Source organism: Trachurus trachurus, assembly GCF_905171665.1.
Source record: "Trachurus trachurus genome assembly, chromosome: 21".
NCBI lineage: Eukaryota > Metazoa > Chordata > Actinopteri > Carangiformes > Carangidae > Trachurus > Trachurus trachurus.
This window is the reverse complement of record NC_139899.1, coordinates 13,249,999-13,275,375: the sequence shown is the minus strand read 5'-3', so window position 1 is coordinate 13,275,375 and position 25,377 is coordinate 13,249,999. Positions and strand designations below refer to the sequence as shown.

General features: G+C 40.8%; 1 protein-coding gene across 2 annotated transcripts in view; it reads left to right on the top strand.

The window, feature by feature from the left end:
* Window positions 1-25,377, top strand: part of erbb4b (erb-b2 receptor tyrosine kinase 4b) — a gene marked incomplete at its 3' end in the record, with an annotated part of 352,419 nt that overhangs the window by 53,360 nt on the left and 273,682 nt on the right. The gene's annotated exons all lie outside the window — the stretch shown is intronic.

The window sequence follows — 25,377 nt, the reverse complement described above, 5'->3', positions numbered from 1 at the left end:
TTATTTTAAAAATAAACTTTCAAGTAGTACAAGAAGTTCAATGAGAATCTATGTGGAAAATACACAAAAACACTTACTGCACATGCTTGGCCCTCATTTGGAAGTCATCATCATTGCAGAGAAGCACCCGTCAAAGTAGCCCCCTTCCTCAGAGCTGGAGAAAATAAAAAATAAAAACAGTACTCACACCATGTCCATTTATGTCCATCTCAGTTGAATGAACCCAAACATGTTGCAAAAATGTTGCATTTTGTTGTTATTGTGTGTCTCCTGCACCCACTCCCCATTTAACTAACTAACGCAAGCCAAAATAGTTTTGGCTCACTGAAAGATGACACGGGAATCACGTGACCCGTGGGAATTTCCAACATGTATCATCCTCTATTCTGCGCACAACTTGTCCACCTTGAAGGAGCTTATCACCCACCCACTCCATAAAACTCTGGTAAAACGGTGTTCAAACACACATTGCCAGTCTGTTGACAGAATAATTGAAAATACACTTATATGTAGAATTAAAAGGTGGTAATTGTAAATATTGCATAAGCCAGCCCACCCTGGCATACTCCATTTTCTGCCAGCATCCATATGAAGTTTAGGAGAGAGTTCTCAGGTGGTGTTATGTTGCGTGTGTTGGAAATATGATTGGTAAGAGCACCGGTGTGATGCTGCACTGAGCTAATTTAAGGTGGTACTGTGGCTTAAATCAGGCCCTGTGAAAATCACATTCTAAATGAAGTATTATGGTGATGTTGAGGTGTGCAGGCCTACGACTACAACTACTACAGACTTCAGAAAGCTTCTTGGACTGGTACATCCGCATAGAAATCCTAACATGATGTTTTTCTACCAAAATAAGAATAATGATGCACAATTACATACCAAATCCTGGCTCTTGTTCATCAAGCATCTCCACACTGTTCTCCTCAAGGACACAGAGATGATCATCACGTTTTCTCCATCGTGGCAGGTCTGATGCCTTTGTCCTCTTTTTTGACCTAAAAAAAACACACACAATATAATCAAAGTAATGCAGTTAACCACACAGACTTCCTGCACAAATGCATCATAATATCTGATCCCCATGCATGGAATAAGATATTTAAATTACCTTTGTGTCAGGCTCTTCGTTTTACTGAGCGTCTCATCGAACTCAACTTCAGCTGTAGCCACTGTATTATCTGTAACCTGTAAAACAGTGAGAAAAGTACAGTGAGGGCTGGCATGTAGCATTAATGTTAGCCTAGCTATGTTAACGTTAGCCTAATCATTAAAATCTACATCAAACAGTGCAGCTAGTAAAGTCAGCCAGTTTAACAACTTTGATCAACCACAAACAGTTTGTGGTTGACGACACTGGCTGTTTTTGGAGGTAAAATAGCTTTAACTGTTAATTATTTAATCACAGTTTTCCATGTTGTTTGTTTACCTGAACGGGGGCTGCCTGTCGGTGAGACGATGTCGGACTTGCCGGAAGCTACGTCAGTCACAATGAAATCAGCTGATCGTTCACTGTAACCATAGCAACGATGGACTCTGAGCAATCTTCGTAATAACTAACAAACGAAATACACATTAACCGAATAAATATAACGTTAATGATTAAAATAATGCAGCAAACGTTAACACAATAATGAAAAAAACAACAACCACGACAGCAACTACAAGCTGAAAAAATCTTCGTCAAAACGAAAAAAGTATAAGCCCGGTCGTCTGCCTTGAATGGTTACAAAGTTATAGCTAAAAATCTGTTTTTTTTCTCTTCTGAATATCCATTTCATTCGCACTTTCGGGAACCTCCAGCACCCACAGCATGCATGGATGTATTGGTCTTTTCCTTTCTCCTTTTCCTTCTCCTTTTCCTTCTCCTTCTGCTGCTTCTTCTTCTCGTCCGGCAGGCAAAGTCTGGCTCACTGCTGCCTCCCCTGGTTGACTAAAATGAAAAGGCCAACTACATTACACGTCAAGTTACGCGGAGTGGTGCGCACGGTGCAGATCAACTTCCTGCTGCGCAGCAACAACATCTGCGACCGCACGTACGTGTGAACGCGTAACATAATTTGTCAAACAGTGACTGACAGACGTGCACACGCTGCTTCATACGTACGCCGCTTTTGTCACGCGTGAAATACAACCTGCGCGTAACAACGCACGCACGCGTAACAAAGTAACCATGCGTGCACACACACGTCGCTGTGCGTCTTTCCAGTTGTTTTGACTTTGATTTCACCTCATAGTGTGTGTGTGTGTGTGTGTGTGTGTGTGTGTGTGTGTGTGTGTGTGTGTGTGTGTGTGTGTGTGTGTGTGTGTGTGTGTAGGAGGGCTGGGGGTTCAGTAGGTTTGGGATGGGGAAACTATAACAGACTGGTTCTCTCCAAGGCTCAGCAGGCTCTGGCTGCAAACACCAACACAGCCTGTGACCCAAATCCCCAGAGTCAAAGCAACAGAGAGACAAATGCTGTCATGGGCTCTCAGATGACGGAAACTCTGCAAAAGTGTATGTGTACACTCCTCCCCTACACCTGCACACTACCTGCTACCTGCTCCCCCTCTCATACCCACAGAGCCACAAACACAATTCCCCCTCAGTGACTTTTTGTTTTTATCTTCCACCTGCATTTCCTCCTCAACCTTCACAGTTTTCAAAGCCCATATTGCTTCTACTCCATTGTCTAGGGCAAAGTGATTTGTCATGATTTGTATGGACACAAGAATTCTTTTTTCTCTGTGGATGTGCTGTCTAGACAGAGCGTTCTGCTGTGGGAGACAGTGGGGCCACCTTTATGTTTTGCAGCCACCCTTTCAGTTTATGAAAGCAGATACTGTACACCCTCAAGGGAACTTGAGGAACTGTGCAGCATAAAAAAAAGTATTAGAAGATCATAGTGTACACTTTTACATAACAAAAACCAACTACTGTAGGGCTTCAGTGTATTTTTGTGCAGTTAGCTGTATGAAAAACATGCGTCTTTTCTCAATATTGTTAAATGGAATAGAGAACAAGTTCTAACTGCAGTACATTGGATGTGGTGTAATTTCAAGTTTCCACTATGAACTCCATGTACCTTTTTGGTAACTACACCACTAATGGTTAATTAATGTCATTTCTCAATTATGCCATCATTAATAACACATCACACATCATTGTTATAGAAGAAGCTATTCATCACTTCAAACATGAAAAAGTCATGAAAACACTAATGCTTTTTTAATGATGATTAAAGTGAAATTGAAAGTCAGGAGAATAACAGAATACTAAGCTCTGTGCTGTGATTGGTCAGTTTTCAGTCTCAGTCAAAAACAGGGGTGTCTTAATGCCTCAGTACTCATCATGATGGAAAGTATGTTAGATCCACTTATGCATACACATTCATGGGACGATCTTGCATTCTCTTAAAATGAATAAAAAATATTATATCATGAATGAATTAACTATCTCTCTAACAAATCCAACTGCATATTAATTGAGACGGAGGTTGAATGACCTTCCTTCTTTTGATTGTGGAACAGTCTCAAAGATAAGTTTGTTTCCGATTAATCTAAAGAGCAGGAAAATGTTTTACACCCCTGGACGGGAGCTTGGTTTGTGATGTCACAAAAAAATCCTCCTCAACATCCTCTCTAATGCCTGCCACACACATAAAGATAATCGGGCTGATTTTGCCCCGATTTTCCCCCTTCCGACCAAAGACAGACATCGCCCGATTATCTTAGGCTCTTAAGATTATCTTATAAGATTCTCTTGTAGTGTGTGGTGTGTTAAGAGTCAAAATTCCCCCGACAATCGGCTCGGAAAACGTTCGGCGCCGATAATCGTAAGTATTAAACATGTTCAATATTTACGATTATGGGGGCCGACAACCGTGGCCGTTTCAATCAAAAGTAATCTTGTGTGTGGAAAGCCGGTGTTGTGCCGAGAAGTGCCTGCTTGCCGAGCTCTGCTTGCCGAGTTCTGCATGCTGCTCGCGGCGAGCCACTTCTCCGCACAACACCGGCAACCTCACAGAGAGCCACAGTACAGCCCTGGCATTACATGAGCTTCTACCTCTTTTCCACCAAACTGGTTCCAGTGCTGGTTCGGTGCTGGTGCTAGTTCGGTGCTTAACTGGTTCAACTCTGGTGCCTCCAAAGAACCACTTTGCTTTTCCACTGATCAGGAGCCAAGTCAGAGCCCCACTCCCCATCCAGGAGCTGCTCCTGTCTTTGCTGCCTGCTACAGTTATAAACGGACCTGAAAATTAAAACCTGGTCCAACCTGCGGTTGTCTGGAAGCACAGACTAGGCTTTTAATTAACGATAACACTAAACCCAGCTGAAAAAAAAGAAGGAAAAAGCTGCCGTCTTCGCCGTAATCGCCGCGACCGGCAACTACGTTTTGACGGCGATATGTTTTGATATGAGCTTTAGCTGCTGTTAGCCACTGCCTGTAGCTCAGCTAGTTAGCTTCAACTGTGTTTACATCGATAAACAAACTTAATACGTAGCGATAACGTGTCTGTATATCTTAGCGCTGGTCTTGTTGCTAAGGTAACCCTGCTGCCAGCCCCTGGAAGAACCGGTTCTCAGCTCTGGCCCAGCAAGAAGTTGGTGCTGGTCTGGAACCAGTTCTAAGAACCAAGAACCGGTGCTTAGGCAGTGGAAAAGCAAAGAACCGGTGCTAAGCAGGAACTGGCTCCGAACCAGCACCGGAACCAGCTCGGTGGAAAAGGGGTACAGACATTCACGCATACACGGGAGATTTCCTGCCGCTCACAGCCCGTCACGTGACAGCGCACGAGTTCCTATTAATAATAAGTGTGTTAATGACACACACAGATGGGATCGTTGTAAAGGCTGAAGTGTCCCGCTTTCATTAAAAAAAAATAATTACGTCGCTCTTATTGTCCATTCCGGAAATAGACCCGAAAGAGTAGCTACAACGACACCCCTGGTATCGCTGGTGATGCCGCGGATCTCTTTCTGAGTTTTCTGACCGGAGGGTCAAGATTATGAAAAATCTTTATGTGTGTGGTGTGCTGTGTTTGGAATATCGCAGCACACCACATACAATACGATCAAAACTGTTCAATCACAGATTTTTTATCTTCATGTGTGGGGTCTCTCACAGATAAAAAATCGGTTGAGATTTTATAGTATATTTTTTGGCTTTTATGCCTTTATTTGATAGCCATAGTAGAGATAGACAGGAAAGGGGGAGGCAGAGAGAGGGGGAATGACATGCAGGAAAGGTCTGCCCGACGCGGGATTCGAACCGGGGACGCCTGCGTTGAGGACTGTAGCCTCGACATGGGGCGGCCGCCTTAAATCGGTTGAGATTTAAAAAATCTTTATGTGTGTACCCCCCTTAAGTTGAGTCCAAAACTATGTGTAAAGCAAGCCCTTTGCTGTAATTATGGTTATTAGTGAGACTGTACATCCTATGGGAACTGGATCCTGCTTAACACAACTGCGTGTCTCTGTCTAACTCTTCCTGGTTATTGATCGGCTCTGTGAAACTGTGATGACTCTGAGGCACCACAGGTCTTTTTCTGATCAGATCTAATTCTTCTTTCTCTCTCTCTGTTCATCTTTCACATCCACTCTCTGCTGGGAGTCAGTGATGTGTGATTGTGTGTGTGTGTGTGCTTGTGAGTATGTGCATTCATTAGTGTGTGTGTGCTTGTGAGTATGTGCATTCATTAGTGTGTGTGTATGTGTGCATACGCATTGGGGAGTTTGATACCCTACTGCAAAGGAATCAATAACCGTCTCTCTGTGACAGCGCAGAACAATAGAGGTTAAGTGAATTAACACAGCGCTTTGTTTTGGCCTCTCACACCTCAATGAGAATGTTCTCATAGATAAATCAATTCAAAATATCATTGTGTTTGTTCAACAATTCCTGTGTTCAGCTACACCTTTAAATCTTCCCAAACACTTGTATTAGCCAAGCTGTTGACATCCAGCCTTAAAGGAAGCATTTCCTAGGGTTTTGTTCAATAACTAATGTTTCAGTAGTGACTTGATTTTAATATTGACGTTTGTGCCAAAAGAGTTTAGTTTAAATGATACTCCACTTAAAATCTGCCTTTTAAATGAGAACCATTCACCTGCTGCAGACTTAAAAAGAGTTCCAAACTTTTAATGCCACCTTTAATCTGTTGTCTCAGCATACGTGGGGTGAGTGTTTTCAAATGAAGAACACATTTTGGCCAAACTGTGACGCTAATTAAACTGTGACGCTAATTAAAGGGAAAATACAGGTTCTAGATAAATTTCATTCAGGAAATGTAGTATATAAACTGATTTAATCAGAGTGAAAAGTTGCAAAATCACTACTTGCTCAAATACAATTATTTAGCCTTTACTTTTCTACCGCTGCAGCACCCACATTCAATTTTATTGTGTTTTTTTGTTGTTGTTGTTGTATAAGCAGCAAATCCTTGGAGACCCTTACATACAGATGATGGTTTATGGCGACTGTTGAACCGTAAAGAAGCTCTAGTTTCCTCCAGAAACTCTGGAGAGTCTGTTACATTTTTTTTGTCCACATTTGTGCTTTCAGAGCAGATGCTTGCTGACATGATCTACAACAACAATAAGAAGTGTTAGACAAATGGAATCTGATTGGATTTTCTATTCGTCTCTTGGGGATTTAGGCTGCCGTTGAAAGACTGTAGGAAAATATGTTAATTTACAAATTGGACTATGGTTACAGTTGTCACCGAACATTCACTGACAGCCACACACACTGAAACCACAAGGTTGTGTCTTTTTGTTGTTGTTGTTGAGTTTTAACCTTTTCTGTTGCTCCCTGGAGTTGTGACTTAACTGCTGCTGTTTTTTGATTGATGCAGCTTAAGGGTTTCACTTCTAAATACCACACCTTTCCCCAGATACAATGGATTGCTAACCTTTCTGCTGGAGTTAGTCTTTATAATGACTGTGGATTATTGATGCTCATTAGGGGGAGCTACTAATAAGTAACGCTGTCTGTTTTCTTTGTATTGGAGGGGGGGTGGGGTTGATATGTGGGCGGTTTTTAAAACAGGATTCAAACCCCTCAGACCATTCTACACCGGCCCCTATGTTATACCCTTCATGGCTGATTACTCTGTCTTCTCAGATTTATAGTGCTTCAGTGATAAAGGACAAATTCAATGAAAAGTTACACCTTGATTAATATCTCTGTCGCTTCCTGCTGGGTTTTTTGTTTGTTTGTTTGTTTGTTCTTTTTTACAGCTTGGCTAAAAGTTTAGTCAGCCTTTTTGATAGAGAAAGAGGAAGTGTCTCAAATCCTTTACAGCCAGTGCCACACTGGAATAATACTCCTTTTACAAAGTACAAGTCATGCATTTGAATTCCATAAAAGTAAATCATGCTGTAAAATCTACAGTGTGGGAATCTGAAGAATTGTGTTTTAGGAGAAAAAAGTATTTCTCACAATTAACATACTTTTACGAGGTATGCTAATTGTGATCATGGAAAAAATCATGGAAAATCATTTAAACATTCAGTCCTTGTTAAAATCATGCATATTAACTAGGGCTGTTATAGTAAGCGCGTTAATCGTGATGCGATTAATTAAAAATATAATGCGTTACATTTTTTCATCGCGGCCCATTTTTTCCTCTACTGGACTGGAGTGTGGGACCTCCAGTCCAGTAGGTGGTGGAAAGGCACCTTCAAGTTGGTTGCCACCGCCACTAAGCTCCCGAGACGAAGAAGAAGAATGAGAGCGGATATACCGTACATCCATGTACCAGAGCTCTGAGCAGTGTTGCTGACTTTCTCGCTAAATCTGGCGATTTTCCAAACCCTCTTGGCGGCTTTTTTTTGTCAAAAGTGACTAGCGACGTTTCTGGTTTGAAGACTCCGATGTGAAAGCACGTATCACGGCTGTTTTCAACGAGCAGCGGGTGCTGCCATGAGGCCACCCCCGTCCTAAAGCACTCACCGGCGGTCAGCCTCACAGTAGTGTCACGGAGCTGTCCCCGCTGCGGTCACAGACCCTCACAGGACCCCCCCCCCCCCCCCCCATATATTATATTTTTAATATACTGTAGAGATTAATCACGCGTTAACTATGGAAAAAATGCGATAAAAATGTATCACTTGACAGCCCTAGTATTAACCAATACAAAACTGCACCAACAAACAGCACATGCAGAATGTATGTATAGCCAGGTGTAATTTCTTCCTATAATGTACATGTGTTCATCTATCTTTCTAAATATAACAACAGCCTGGGGGGTCAAGGTCATTTCATCTGCAGTCCTTTTCATCAGGGTGGGTTTTGCCAAACCTCAGAGGGAGAGTTTGGTGTTATCCTTTGTAATCATAGAATCCTGAGGGGACCAAAGGGCCACAGTTGGTCTAGTGGCAACAAACCCCACTCCACCTCACACCCAGTCGTGCAGCCCATCTATCTCCCTGAGAGCACAGCCTGCTTGTCGCCTGTCTGGAATGTACAGCTGGGGAATTCACTTCCACCTGTTCTGCTCCGTGTGCAGTATGCCGACCTTGCCAAAACATACTCATGTGCTTGGCACCCGTGTGTTTGAGTTCCTACATACTGTAAACATCCAGAGCCAAAAAAATAGAGCAGGACTGAGTGAAGATTTCCACAGTGAGTATAAATGCAACTTTTAACCATCTGTTTGTTTCTTTGGTTTGATAATTAACATTTCATAACTGTTGTGAGAAATGCTTCCTTTGCAATTTCAGCTGCAATTGTCCTTGTACTGTATAAGGCAACAAATCACTCACTGCCCCAGTGTAGCCCCAAAGCGGCCACCAGTGTAAATATGGTTGTATTGGATTGCTCCCGTGGGCCACTACAAAGAGGTGGTTGAATCAAATAGCTACCAGGTATAAATGTATTACAGTGAAAATGTGTTGCACAGATTTGGAGAGTTTGGCTTTTTAAAAATGAGAAAGTAAAGACTGAAATGTGTAAAATGTTCCACACCTTGTAAAGGTACACATCAGCACAATAGAAAAGTGCCTTAACAGCTAAAACAAACTCACCAACGACAACCAAAATGACACAATTATCCCGTTTAAACCTGGAATTAACATGCATTAACATGCATTATCAGTGATCGGATTGCAATTGGATAGCGCTTGACCAGATAATCTAGATACGAGACGCGTGTTAATGCCAGGTGTAAATGGGGTAAATGCAATCAAGCCATAGGTACATGTGTATGTGTAAACACTTGTGTATGTAAACATCATCAACCGTACAGAACACAACAGCACCGTATTTTCACAACAACATCATAAGTTAATATAATTAATGAATAAAGTAAATGTTTAATCATTAAAAAAAATATTTCCTAAATAATTTTGCAGTAACTAAACTGTTGCCTGTTATTTGAACATTAAATGGCACCTTAAAATCTACTTGTTTCACATTATGTAGTGTCTTTTGCCTTAGGAAATTATCCACATCATTTGCACATTGAATAACAAAGGTCTTGTTGGTATGTTTCACATTTATGAGTGAGTTGGGGTTCATCAGATAAAAACAAACAAACAAACAGGATGCCTCTTAACTTTCAACTGGACTGGAAATAATTTGGTTGAATTTTTTTTTTTTTACCATGTGCTGATCTAGTAAGATTCATCCTTCAATATTTTCATAATATGACCCAGTGCATTTCAGTTTGGACAAATCATGAGCATCTACAGTACAACTCAGCAGACGGATGACGGCTGCCTTTTGGCTTGTGCCCCAAAGGAATCAATGTCTTTGCTCAAGGAATCAAATATGTTTGGAGGAAAGTTAATGATATCATCACTTTGCCACGGTGTGGTCATATTGAAGCAACCAGGCGAGTCAATTCTTTCTGAAGACATGACAGCTGCTGTATTGATTAGTCAATATGACAACTGTGACTTTCTTCCCATGGAAAATGAGCCAAATAATAAGTGTGTGAGCCAAATGCAGTATGAGGAACATGGACAGATATAGCTGCATAATAATCATCTATCTAAAATAGCAGGCATCAAATAGTGATACAGCAGGGGCGGACAATATGTCTGTGAGGTTATCTAATTAAGTGAAACATCTGATAATTGAAAAGAGACCACATGAGTTGAATCAACACTGCTGTGACACAGTGTCTCCAGACAGTATAATCTTCGCAAAGGCCGTTCTTATTATATGGTTGATGAAATATTGTTATTGATTGTGTCATATGACATTGTAATATCAGGGTTAAGTGAACTCCACATGCTCCCTGCTTCTACATCCAGTCTTTTGTCTCCTACATGTATTTGCCACAGTCCAACTAGTAAGTGATGGTTGTTGAAGAAGCTCTCAAGGTTGATAGAAAGCCTGACAGAGTCTGGCTTGTATTAATACCGCATCTTCAGATCATGTGCCTCGGGGCCTAAAAAACAATCTATGTGTGGCTCGATGTGGCTTCTCCCAAAACCTCAAAGCAAGATAAAGACAACAAATCCCTCACTTTACTTTGGCAACTTTGAAATCTCACTCCTCAAAGGCATCTCTTATTTTTCTTCTTGGACACACAGAGAAAACAACTCCTGAGAGATTTACAAAATACCTTTAGTTTCTTCTTCTTCTTCGTCGTCTTCTTTTTTTAGTTTTTACTTTTTTTAAGTCTTTGTTTTTTTTCGCTTGTGAAGGCCTTATTGTAATTCACGTCACCTCTTTCTAGCTGCCACATTTTGCTATATCAGCTGTTTGGCGAGACTCTGTTTCTGATGTCCGGGATTTTGGAGGTTCTCTTTCTCTCTTGATCTTTCTTGGCAGTTTATTTTCTGGAAAATCCAACTATAGAGAGTTTGTGGGCCCACGGAAGCCTCCTGGATCACTAATGAAGACGCAAACCTCAATGCTAATTCAAAGCTACGGGTTCCCTTGAATAATGAATGAATCAGCACGAGTGACCTGATTTTAATTCTACAGTATGTGTGCATACTGTATCTCTATGTTTGATAATAAGCTTTGAAATGCAGTCTTTGATTTATGTCTACTGTCATTACTGCCTGGACATTTATAAATATGAATGTATATATATATATATATATAATCCAAATTTCAAGGTTTCTGAAGAGTTTTCTTCACTGTTTAAATACTGTACATGTGAATAGCCTGACCAATTTATTGGTGTATTGATAGTTGTTTGTACTTATGTGTCTTCAAAGTGTTTGTGTGCCTGCACTCTTTCCGCTGTGTGTGCTAGACACAAGGCATTAGACTGATTTGAACAAAGTGGCAATATAGCAATATACAAAGATATTCAAAGCTTTTAATGAGAGTTATGACCTCATGTGCACACTATTCCCTGAGAGACACAAATGAATTTGAAGGCTCATATCATGGCTTCATATCTCCATGGTTATTTCACGCTGAGATCAGAAAATGGATGAATAAGAATGTCTCAAGAGGTCAGAGAGGGAAGTGGGAGTATGACCAGCACTCTGTTTATGAGGGCAAGCAGGAATAAAAGAGCAAAGCAGTAATAAGAGAGACTAACTTGAAGTATGTGCACCTTCTCATTCTCTTGCTTTTTCATGAATGTTGATATTGGAAAATTCTGCACAAACCCACTTTCAAAAAAAAGAAAGAAAAGGAAATACAATTTGTAATGTATCTCACCATATACCAGCTATAGTAAGTTTAAACATATTTTGTGAAATCAGGTGTAGGTAATCCTTTTTTAACCACTCATCTAAGATTGTGGTTATGTTTGATAAAAATGGTAATTGTAGTTTAAAGGTGGGTTGTGAACTCCAGTCTTTAGTCAGAACTAATTACTCTCTGCCTCACTAAATAGCCTAAAATGGAAACTACTTCATGTGTTAGTACAGAACAAAAAGGACTTACAAAATAACAAAAAAAACAAAAAAAAAACAATGAGAACACCAGTGTAAGTAGCATAATATTCTTGTGGAGTTTTAGTAAAATTGACCTGGATGACTGAGAACCTTCATGGACATAGCATAACCTATTATCCATAGTTATTGACAGGATTACTGTGCAGAGTTTATATCACCTTAGTAATAGTTAATCTTGTATTGGCAGTTGACCTACAGTAGGTCATTATTCACCAGCTATAACTTCAAAGATGGAGAGAAGTAAAACTGAAACTTGGCTTGATAAAGATATTGTGCAATTTAATATTGACGTGCTCTTACTTCCTTACTTTAAACTATTAGGCTACTCATGATAAAGCAAAGCCTAGCTAATGTCAAGAAAAGGTAGATGTTTACTGTACTGTATGTCAATGAAGCAGGGGACACTGATCTCTCTTTACTGTTATAGTATCAGTTGGATTTTATTAAAGTGGGAGCAATTTGAAACGCACAACACAATAGTTTCAGGAAGTCAATCGCTCTGCTACTGCTGACTTTTGGGGAGGAGTCACTAGTGTGATGATCAGCAGGATGGTCAAATCTTGATAGTCTTTGGTGGTACTGTAGCTGTGAGTGTAGGTCTGACCAGACATCAAAATACTTATCCATTGTCTCCAACTGTGATATAGAATGAAGTTTGTCTATACCTCGGGCTTGATAGTTCAGAGCTGTAACTGCTTAATGTCCGTTTAGCCTGTAATTGTACAGTGATATTAAGTGTTTCCTCAGAGAATCATCATCTCCCATCAATCCTTTCACCTTGTCTACCTTCATATGCTTTTACTGTAGGCCACGTTTCCATTCACCTCCTACACTTGTCAAAGACTCTTTACAGCTTTCTTCAGACCCCCTTTATCACTTTGTCCGCCTTCTTTCCTTTTCCTCGACTATGTCACTTAACCTCTTCATCCCTCCCCCTTTCAACACTACTTGATCTTTAATCTCTTCTCTGCCCTCTAAGTGATGTTTCTATTACTTTATTTTCTGTCTTTCTCTTAATTATTTTTCTACATTCTCCATACCTTTGTCATCCCTTTCTACACTTAACTCTGCCACCTCATCTTTTCCTCTTTCCGATGCAAAATGTCCCTGTCATTCTTTTTCTTTTTCCCTTTCTCCCTCATGTCCTTTCCCTCTCTAATGTACTCTCTGTTGGAATACCTTCATAATCTCCCTCTCCTGTTTTCAGCTGCCGCCATTTTTCCCCTTCCACCTTCTCTCCCTCTCCTCTCTCTTTACCCCCCTGCTTGCTTCGCCCTCCCTGTCTCCCTGAAAGGAGGTGATAACACCTAACGTTGCTTGACGCTGCTCAGTCAGTCAGGGTTATCTTGTACTTCTCTCCTTATCGCTGTAATATGACACCACCTCTTATTCCTACACAACAACCTCCACATCGACTGAAACGGCTGCTTTTCTACGCCACGCGTCCCACAAGACTGGAATAATTGTTTACGATTCAGTGCCCAGTGAAATTTGCTTTCAGGGAGTGAGAGCCATTTATTGAGGCACAGCTTGCAACATTGATATTTCTCTCAACCAGTCAAGAGTAATGGGTGAATTCATTAGTGTAGTTATAGTATTCACTTATTTTTTTTTTTTATGTTTGTTTATATTTTTTATTTATGTGCATGCTCAGCCTCTGCTTTTTGTTCAGACACCCTGACAGAGATTTGGAGGTGAATTGATTAATCTTAAAAGTCAGTTGATGAGCCTAACATGGTGTTGCCTGGTACTGTACATCTTGAAGAAATAATCCTGAAGGTTGAACACCTGACCAGAAGTACAAATATCTCTGAGGGATCATTAAGAGTGGTAGCATACATCTCGACATATTTCTTTTCTTTCTTGTATTTGTAGGCCCGGATGAGTTAAAGCCCTTAAAACATCACTTCTGTCAGGACCACTATGTCAAAATAATATTTATTTACTTGCACAGTTTAATTTGGCGGTATGGTACTGTTCTGGGACCCCCTGCTCTTCCACGCGCTTGCGTGGAAAGCCTGAGGCAGGAAGAGCACCTTCCTGCCCTTCACGAGCCATCATGAACGGCATAAGCAGGGAGCGCAGCAGCAAAGAAAACCCAGACAGAGCAGAGCAACCAACAAGATACAATGACAGGAGGAGCTGGGGTGGAGGTGGGTTGCAAAAAAGCCGGCAGAGGAAGCAGCAGCAGCAGCAAGGGAGGTGACGTCGGACTAGAGCAGTTTAAATAGCGCGCCCTGAATGCAGTTCCCCAATAGGAAGCAGCCACGGGGAGTCAGCTGAGCCATCAGCTGATCTGCACAGGTGAAGACAGTTACGCTGAGCTGATTAAGAGCTTGACGTCATGGCCTGCCAGAACTAACACTACGCTAAATTTGTGTTATCACCCTAAATCACAGAATGAGATGCTTGGGATTTGAACAATGAGGAAATCAAGACTGAAATATAAAGTTAGATGACAGGGAAAAACATAAAAACACAACCTTAAGTTGCTAGTCACAACAACCCCCCCCCCCCCCCCCCCCAAAGAACGTAGCTTGACATGTGTTTTCAAGTCTCTTAAAGTCCATTCTTCCAAAAAATAGTTCCTCACTGGTTTTCAGTTGGGTTGAAATCCACTGACCGGAAAGTCCTAACATATGATTCCCATCATCTTCATCCTCATCTCATTCAGTGACCCCTCGTGCGCTCTGAAGGCAGAGGTTGTCATCCTGGATGAGGCCCCCCCTCCAACATACAAGGTTAAAGGTGAACACTCCGAATAACTTGATATTGATTTTTGATGACCTCTGTCCGCTAAGTGGACAAGAAGTAGCAAAAATGCCCCAGAGAATAACTGAGCCACAGGACTCCGTCACTGTAAGGGTCACTCATTCAGAGCAGTATCATTTATGTAGATATTCATGCGAATACATACAAGTATTTCTTGTGGGCATTTTAAACCAAAATTAAGGTCACTTAACTACATATTGCTATTTTGTACGTGTCTCAGAGCATGATGGCATGAGGAGGTGATTGTATTCAGGACCGTATGTTTCTGCTGTTTTATATATTTTTTTCCTTTAATTTGTCACTGGTTTGTGAATGAATCAATAATGTACATCATCAACATAATCTAACCATAAGTATCACAGGGATAGGATTTATTGCAGGGTAATTGAAATTTTTTTTCATAAGATTGTACTCTGCAACCTCTGACTGTATATTATAATTAACTGAAAACTATCTTTTCTCCTTTTTAACATAATGTATGTTGTATTGATAGCATAACAGTCTTGTTTCTGATTGTGAATGTGACTCTTTGTCTGCATGTGCATCTCTGTCTTTGTACTGTGCTTACATGTGTGAGCCATAGTGTCCCGGCATAGTTAAATTATATTTTCACCCTGCACTCCGTATGATTTATCTGCCTGTTTGAGGTCTGTCAGCAGGGCGAGCAGTCACAAGGCATTTGGGTTATGGCCTTCTAAATCTCTGGGGAGCGTATTGACTGCCTATAGTGAGCTAATTATTGATGCTAACTGCCTGTTATGCTGCCAATGCTTAAAGAATTACTGGCACCACATAGATAAACCTCTCAACCTCTGCTACCTTGTCACTGTTGAACACTGGAGGCTCATAAATGCAGTACCCACGCACATGCACACAGATAAATAGATAATTGAAACCAATAGAGACATAGTAAGGTTTTATTTTGTGAAACATACAGTCTGTGGCAGCTAAAGAAGAAAACTGAATAATAGCGTTTAGGAGATAATATTTCAGCTTTTTATTTGCAGTCCATCCTTGCACTTAATTTGAGACTAAACCAGTCAAAAAAAAGAAAAAGAAAAATCTGTTATAGTATTATTTCTATTTAGGTTAAAAAGGTTAAAATTCTTTAGGTTAAAATGGTTAAGCCATCTTGAAGGTGTAAGGTTAACAGATAAAGGAAACATCTAAAGACTAAGATATTGGCTTCTGAAAAACCTTTTTATTCAGTCACATTTACTGACTTTAAGTTTACTTAAAGACATAACTCCGCTTCACACAATAAATAATAATAGCTTAGAGTAGAGATAAACGATGCATCTCCAGTGGACGTGCAGTAATGAGGTCACATCCAAACACCAGTTTGACCCAATCATTAGTTAAGCCACTCCACTGCAGAGGAGGACCCGACCCACCGGACTCTTTAGACGACATGATGTGCCAAGTTTCGATCACAATGGTTTGAATAATTTTTGGGGAGCTGTGATGTTGTCCATCGTTACACAGTATATCCCAGAGACTAAACAGAATATATTCCAATACAAAAACATTAGCCAAGGTGTTAACCCCCCCCCCCCCATGTTATTACCATAAACATGTTTACCAAGAGAAATTGCAGCATTGACTACAGCCTGAGCCTACATATTCCCTACTGGTGAGAAATTAAATGTTTCCTACAGGCTGGGATCGAGCTGCAAGCCTGAACACATTATTTAGAAGCCTTTCATTTTTTGGAAACACAGGCATTAACAGAACTGCTGATGTGAGACAGAGGCCACTAATCATCTTAACCATGTTTTCATTTGTTAAGCATTTTAAATTTGAATGGTGAGAGAGCAAATGAGAAATAGAGCCCTATCTCCATTCCTGCTATAGACAGATAAATTCAAGTCCTTCTTCATCTGCCCTATCCACACATACACACATTCGCACACACACGCACGTGCGCACTGCTCATTTCACACTCAGATACCCCGGGTGTTGTTAATAGAGGTCACATTGAGATGGGCCTCCAGTGGGGGCTTTTACACACTCCTGTATCTAACAGTTCCCCTTTATGATGATGAGAACCCCACAACCCCACCCTCTCAGACACACACATACACACTCTTTTCTAGAAAGCCAAATATGACAGATAGCACTTTGTATGAGTGTGTAGGTAGTTTATTTATGTGTGCGTGTGTGTGCAGTTGCCCCAGTTTCTGTCTGTAGTTCTCGAGAGATGGTAACAAACTAACCCTAACCCCCACCTCTCCACCCCCACTCTCTCTCTCTACTGTCAGTGATATACCAGACTGATCTGTCTGGCCCAGCAACATTCGGACCACCCCACCATTTGACACTATTGACAAATAGCCAGCCAGTGAGTCAGGCCTGTGACCCTGTCATTCCTTAGCTAGACTGATTAGATTCTGTTTGTCCCCGCAGAGGAAAGGCAGTGATTACAAACAGATAAACAGAGTGGGACTGCATGGTGGTTGGCCAGCACTGACTGCCTGAATCCCCTGTGACAGGAGGGGAGATTGAGAGTGTGTGAAAGTGGTAGGCTTGAACACAGGGAGTTTCAAGGCCAGGTTGTTTACTGCGGTGGTGCGGCAAGGATGATGGAGGTAGCACCGAGCAGGATGTGACTGTGAGTTTTTAGAGTTTAGAGCGTCTTTGAAATTCCTGATGGTCTTGAACATTTCTCACATCTAGGACTGGAACAACTCCCGTCCTGCAATATCTCTTTAATTGCACCCTAACCTAACTTACACTAACAGTAATTGAGACACCAAACCAACACCAAGACATTTGGGGAGCCATCACATCACAACAATGGTAGAAAAACAACAGTTTCTTGGCTTGCTTTCGTGCCTTTTTGAAAAAAAAAAAAAGCGTGTGCATGCATTTCAACACAAACCCAAATGGTTTGTGGAGTGAATATTAATTCCTCCAGATCTGTTCAAAGTTTGTTGTGAATCTACCAAAGGCTTTCATTTGAAGGCTTCTTTTTTTCTGTCAGCCTTGTCATGACCCAACAGCATACTCTTCTTGACCTTCTTTTTTCTGTCATCATCTTGTCATTAAAAGTGTTTTCCAGGAGCCGGGTGTGCTTTAAAACTTTATTGATTTTGTTGCAAGAAAAATAGGTTGATAAAAAAGGGAGGGACTGAAGGCCATTCTCTTTTCTGTGTAATTGTATCTTCCTTTCAAGACGGGCTTGCAAATACTTTGAAGTTGAAGTACTGCAGCTGAAAAGTGGCATCTTTTCTGGATAAAGAATGTCCTGAAATAATCATCGACACTCTGGATGATATGTATATTACAGTTAGTGAATAGTGAATAGTTTAGTGAAGAGCCACTTAAAACTATTGTCATAGATTCTCTGATGAACCAATGACAACCTTGCTCTTTGTATTGATTTTTGAAATTTGGTCACCTTTATGAATTTAATTTAAAACCTTGATGATACAAGCAGAGACACTCCTGCACACATTTGCTGCATGCCTATGACTCTATGCATCTTAGGACCTAACAAAATCTTGCATGTTGTGTCTTACCATGTGACCAGCACGGCATGTTTATCTTTGTTATGTTTGCTTTAAAAAAAGACAAAAAAAACAAAAACAGGCTGGGCAGGTTAGCAGAGGTTAGCTTGTTTTTGTCTTAACCAGGGTTTGTCCTGGAATTATGTTGTTCCTCAGCTGTGTACTCTCGTGTCCTGGAGTTGGGTTAATGATGAAGAGGAATATCTCTTGTGCTGTTGGGGCTAGGACAGGCCCTGTTAACTTGGATCTCTGGCGAGTCCCAATGACAAGAGGCTTCACGGGCCATAAACCCAGAGGGATGAGGGAGAGTCGAAAATGGCCGACTGTCTCAATTTTCTGCCAGACTGCCTCTTGCCTTCTCTCATTTTTTTCTGCCTTTGTGTGTACGTATGTGTGCGTATCTGTTATTCGGATTATCTTATCCTCCCCCTGTTGTGTTAGTCTCTCTCTCTCTCTCTCTCTCTCTCTCTCTCTCACGCACAAACACACACACACACACACACACACTTGCATACTCATTCTCCACACACACCTGTATTACATGACAGTGATGACAGGTGCATACTAAAACTCCACCCTGAAGGTTAGGATAAGTGTTTGTAGAAAATGCATTCAGAGTTCAAACTAAGTGGTGCCAGATAGGCTACTAGGCGTACACACACGCGCACACGCGCACACACACACACACACATTATCCTGTGGTTGCATGTGGAGCCTCGCTAAGCCAGCCAAGCAGAATGGAAGCTTCATTATGATTGCTGCTGGCATATCAGGTCACAATTATCAACGCTGGCTTATTCACTCTTTAATTGCCTCATTTAATTTGTTCACATTTGGTGCTGAACAATGTCAACCTGCTGCAGTTGAAAGCGATTTGCTCCAAGGACATGTAACATACACTGCGACGTGTGTGCGTGCGTGCGTGCGTGCCTGCGTGTGTGTGCGTGTGTGTGTGTGTGTGTGTGTGTGTGTGTGTGCGTGATAGAAACATATGCCAAAAGTTCACTTAGAGGAGGTTAACTGTTGTGAGACTTGCTTATTCACCTATTTTCTTATGAACACACAGTTTTGACATTTTCTTTCTTTCTGAATTTCCCTCCATCTTCCACATTATCAAAGTCAAATCACATTACTGTAATTTGCGGAAACTCACAATGGCAACCAAATTCCAGAGGCAAAAGAGGCATACTGACTGTTTTAAATCTGTTTGTTGATCACATGATCATATCTTTTTTTAACTGAGAGGAAAGGACACCTACATTGTAGTTCAGTTGTGAGCAAATGGCGGGTTAGTCGTTTCTTTTTGGCACAAGATTATCCCAAAGACTGTTCTGCTGTACTTTATTACGTTTGTAATCAAATGACATTGAACTGATTTTTACTCGGAGGATGATTCAAAACCTTGCAGTGTAAAATAAAAAATAACTTTTCCTTCTGTGGTGAGAATGGGGGTGATGTAAAGTTTCAATAGCAAAAGTCAATGTGCTGGAGAAAAAAGAAATAAAAAAGAACATAGCTGCTCATGTGAAATAGCTCCAGGAATAAACAATGAATTCTGCTACATCAGCCATTTTGAGGTCAGGTTTTCAATATATTCATCTACAAGCAAAAAATATCTATATAGTTTTAGAGGTTAGGAGAGTTGAAGGGTTGATAGTGGCAGGGAGAGGGCACAATTCTTTCACACATTGCTAGATATGATGCACTGGCCAAGACTTCATATTATCTGAGTCTGTAGTTATGTATTTACAGTGTGGATGATAATTAAGCTGTTTTTTAATTGAAATTTAATATCAATATCAATAACTCTGATTACTCTGAACACAGAGCCCAATTTTTAGCCTATGTGATTGAAGCCGAGTGGTGGCATGGACGTTGCTTGAAAAGACTCACATAAATGTGGGCTGCACCAGTGTAGAACTGAAGAGGTGGCTGCATTGTTGACGGGTCAGGAATGTTGTCAAATTTGAATTCCTCCAAAAGATGTCACTTTTTGTAGAATCAACTCAAACCGAACCTGAACACGACCACGACTTGTGCTGATGGGATAAAAATATCCCGTTTCAGCACTCATCAACATGGTGACTAGAATTTACATATCCCCTATCCTGTGGGAAACGATAAGTAACATAATGAGTCCTAATCCTGTTTGTATGTGTGCTTGTCAATTTGCAGACACACCATGTCATTTTCACTCTTGCACGTGTGTCGAAAACTCATGCCTGTTTGTCTATTGCAACTGCATAGTTAAAACAAGCAAACTATGTGTGTGTTTCTGGATGTCCATCGGTAATTCAACAATAGATTTGAATATGAGTGTGACATTCGGGTTTCTGCGTGTGTGTGAGTCTCATTGTTAAGTCCACTGGTGATGCCGTCCTCATTAAGATTGATGAGAAGTGCCCAATGTCATGGCTGGGTTAGCAGCCCATTGGCAAGCCAAGAAGAGAGCCGCCCTGCTGCCGAGCTCTCGGCTGTGCAACCCGCCACGTTATTATCTGGTTAAACGTCAAACGAACAGGGTAATTTATTCACTTGGGTTATTTATGAGAGGAAGGGGGTGGGAGCGGGAAATAGAGATATTTCTCACCTGCCCTTTTCTAAAGGTGAGGCAAACAGTGTTTGGATCATGTTGTTAATGAGAAAAGCCCAGATATTGGTGGAAACACTACATTTTGGTCTGATTTTAGTAAAGTCATCTCACTTAAATATGAGCTGACAGCTGTCAATTACTCACATTACTGTTCATCTTCACAACAACTCTTTTGTGGCAGGAAAACTTTGCAGTCATTATTTTAATGAGCATGTTTTAGTTTACAGTTTAAAATCCAATGTGGAAGTTGTAGAACACTAAAGAAAGTGTTTGAATAAATTATCAGTTTAATGACAGTGTTTCAGAGATTGCTGAGATGATTTCCTTTCCTTAAATTTAATTGTACCTTTGAGTCTGGTAATCGAAGCATTCAAATTAGCTGCACACGGATTCGCTTTTCTCATTATGCTGATAGGAGGAGACTGACTAACTGTATATATACAATATGTGTGTGTGTTTAACCTTTCAGTTCCCATTGTACCAAGAGTGACCCCATCCATAATAGAAGGACCTCAGCCCGCTGTACGTGTTGAGCATGTAAATCATACATTTGAAATTCAATTTTGACGATGGAGTTGATTTATTTATTTATTTTCATTATTAGATCTGAGGATATTAGACCTGTATAAAACATAGCTGAATGTAACCATTATTGAAATTAATTTTGCTCAAATTCAGAAGCATTATTTGCTAAATTTGCTAATTCAATAATAAGCCCATCCTAACAAGAAATGTTGGACTTAAGTTAGGGGGGTTAAGAAAAATACAAAACCGAGTAGAGGGCTTTGGACAATCGCTGCTCTCTTACTTAAATCCTTTTGTAATGCCTCAGCTTGGCTAATAAGCTTCCCACAGTGCACAGAGGATTGACTGAAACAGAAACTCACAGCTTCAATGATTCAAGGAGACTTTCTTTTACAAAGTGGGCCAACAATGTGCTGTGAATTCCTTATGAGTAGGGGGGTGTCAGGGTGTGTGTGGGGGTCTTCCTGTGGGTAGAGGAAGTGAGAGGAGAATACTGATACCAGAACCCACAACCTCCTCATTAGGAAACACCATATGGTATCGCCACACAGATGCCTGTAAGCCAGTGGGCTGGAGCCTGCAACTGGGTGCACATTTTGTAAACTTCCAAACCACAATAGTGAGTTTTTTTTTCTCCTTAGGTTTCGGCTTTTCTGCTTTGCTGGTCAGTTCAATCCCAGATAGGGATCTGAGAATCTCAGTAGAGAACAAGGCCTCTTAGGCAAATGAGTTACCAAGATGTTCTACTGTACATGCTTGCTCAAGTCCTTGAGTGGAATGTCCCTTTCTCGAGTGATGAATTTGTAGATATATATCATCATGGTTCAAAAGTCTTGGGCCATTTCAATCCAATCCACGCTCACAATCAGAATTATTGCTCACATTACGGATTTTGGTCTTATATTCCAATCATCCAGTTATACGGAACAAGGCCACTGTCTTTCATGTGTGAAATGCAGTTTCAATTTACAATTGAACCATGCAATATCAAACTTAAGTGATACCATCCTTGATTTGATTAGACAGCCAGATGGGAGGGTAATGACAGTGTGTCCCAGATAGCGGGTTACTAAAATAATCACTGATGTGGTCATTTGGAAGACAAGGAGTGGTATGCAGAAAGTGATAGGTCAGGTAATCATAGTTTGGCCCTGGAGCAGAAATGAAAGCAATTGCAGCACCTCCTCCAACCTCAAATGTCTCTCAGTACGCAAAACGCCAATTTAATCCAGCTGGAGAGAGTGCACTATGCTAGACTGTTGAATGCTCTTCTGGGTTATGTCATATATAATTGTGAGTAAGATACTGCGCTTGTGTCTGATTCACATGGCCAGTACGGCTGAGAGGTTGAAAGGGAATTCTTAACACAATTCGTGCCCTTCAGCTGTTTTTCCTGTCAGATAGAGATGGAAGAATAATAATAATATGGTTGGCATTATGTCTACATATCTCTTCTTTTCATGGCTCAACCCAGTGGCTGTCAACTGTGCAACGATGCAGCCGTCTTTTGATAGATAATGAGACTATGGAATAGAAATATGGAGGATAAAAAAAAAACTAGTCTCTGCATGATCGCAGAGGACATAACAGCCATCTTAACTGACCGGTGTTGCAGTGGGCTGCATCAGTCCGACATAATGGCTTTTGGTGAAGCCTTTGTGTTTCGTTTTGTAGGTGTGAAAGCAACACCCACAATTGCAGAGATCAAAAGCTTATCAAATGGTTTCAGAGAGAAGTGGCAGCCGATTGCTCTTTTATGGACAGTTTCAGGAAATTATCTTCCATTTTCTCTTTGAGGCTCATGAGTATTTGTGATATGGCATAATGTGTAAAATACACAGGTAAAATAGTGCATGTATTCAATAAGATCTGTCTATTGGTGGTTTTTTGTCACACTGCTTTTAGTGGTTTTACAAAAGTAAAAATGCAAATGTGCTGGCTAATTGAAATGATGAGTGGATTTTGTGGCATAATGATAGAATACATGCAATCTCCTATGTATCAACTATGCTGCACTGTTCCTACACAAGAAGATGAAGAAGGGTTTTGAATGCCTAGGACCTTTATCTTAGAATTTCATTACTCTTCAAAAAAAAAAAAAAAGACAAGAAAGGAAGTGTGCTTCATGCCAGCAGAGTGAAAAAGCATGACTGCCTGTTGGACTTTTCAGGTGCCAGACATTCCAACTGACTCGGGTGGGCAGAGAGTGGGAAGACAATTGTCAACTCTCACACGGACTCTCTTTCCGTTTATCTGTGTCTCTCTCACAGTGTAATCTAGTGATATTTTGGGAGGTAAACATTGTGTTAATGTGGGAAGACAGCTAAACTGGTCTGGTCTAGTTTCTTATCTGTCATGGTTGTTTACCACACACAACAATGGAATCACAGTTCACAAGAATTCTGTGTTTTCTTACTTTGATTGTCAATTTAATTATCATGATGTGACATATTTATGTCCATGCGAATGTAATAAAAATTTGAAGGGACCGTATAGAATACATTATTGTGTTGTGTTAAGTTATAATCTAGGGAGTATATCAGTGTACTTGGCTTTAACAGCTTTCACTGATAAAACACAGGAGCCTGTCTAGCAAGTTGTATAACTTGCTGCCCTGACAGTACCTCACTATGCTGCAGAGTCAATGTAGATGTGACTATCATTAAAAGTTTAGTTTTAATGATCCTCATTGTAAAGTTGCCTTTGCAGCTGTAAATGTGTAAAGCTCTAATTATATTTAGTGTCACGATATACACACTGTTTGTCACATCGTATCTACATACTGTACCTGCACTCATAAAATGACATGGTGCATTTTTCTAAGGGAGGGAAGTGTTTGCAGGCTTGCCTCAGGACAAGCCTGATCCTGAAGCCATTACCCCCATCGCGTGATGTGTGGACACCTGTGGGCATTGCGCTTTCTCAATCATGCCGGGAGTTGTTATGACACTCATTGATTCCTCAACACCCCTCACACTGGGTAAGACTTGAACTGAGAATTGATTCTCATCATTATTAGTCCCAATCCCCCTGCTGCACCTACAGTCACAGACCTGCAGAAAGGTCAGAGAAATTACCTCCCCCGTCGCTCTGTCAGAAGGATTTGGCTGCTTCTGCCTTTATTGATTTGTGAATTTGTTGAATTTTTCAATATTTCACTGCAGTCTTTTTTTGCTTTCCATTTATTTTATTTTTTCCCATTAGGAGCACCCATCAGGGCCCATTTGAATTCCTGTTTGGCTGGGGAACCCACTGTGCAGTTGATACTTTGAACATGCTCACAGATGGGCTTATTCTAGCGGAGTGCTTCACTTGAGAGACTTGGTTAATTAGTGTGTCTGTATTTGAGTGTCTGTTGTGTTTTACTCCATTGGAATCTACACATGTGTCTCTGAATGTGTAAATGCTTGATTGTGGATAATACTCCAGTGTAAATATGCACGTATGTGTGTGTGCTTGCCTGTATAATTGCATTGCAAGGAGTTACCAGCCATCTCAGTGACAGTGTGGTAGAATGTTTTTTTCCTGTACCATGAGGCATCAAAGAATCATTTTCCAGCAGTGAGCATGGTAGTCTGTGCTATGTCTCTGAACTCTCTCAATAATGTACTATTTAAAGACCGGGGAAACCAAAAATAATACCACAGGAAAATATATTATTAACCACTAGTCTGATGCATACTTTTATATACTTAACAACTTTTTAAGTCCTTCAAATTTGACAAAGTTGTCAAAAAATGAGTAGCATTCTCTGTCTCAGGACGGCTGCAGGCAAAAAGAGGCAAAAAGACCACGCCCATCGCAGAAGAACTAGGCCTCACCGTAGCCTACAAGAACGTCTCTGATGCAACCTAAAAAGTACGAGTCGTCATAAAAATAAAGACGGGAAAGTGACCTCAAACACACACTGCCACGCATCCAAGTCCTCAGCAGAGACACAGCTGATCAAACCTTCAGGAAATATTTCTTACCTTCACTCCTGCTGTCCAAAACAGGCAGCGGCATCAGCTCCGACAGTTTAATAATCCACCGATATTATTCCCGTTTACATCTCGTTCCTGGTCAGCATGTTTCAGCCATTTACATTGTGTGAATTAAAAAAAAATCAAGTTTAGCTCGCTTTAG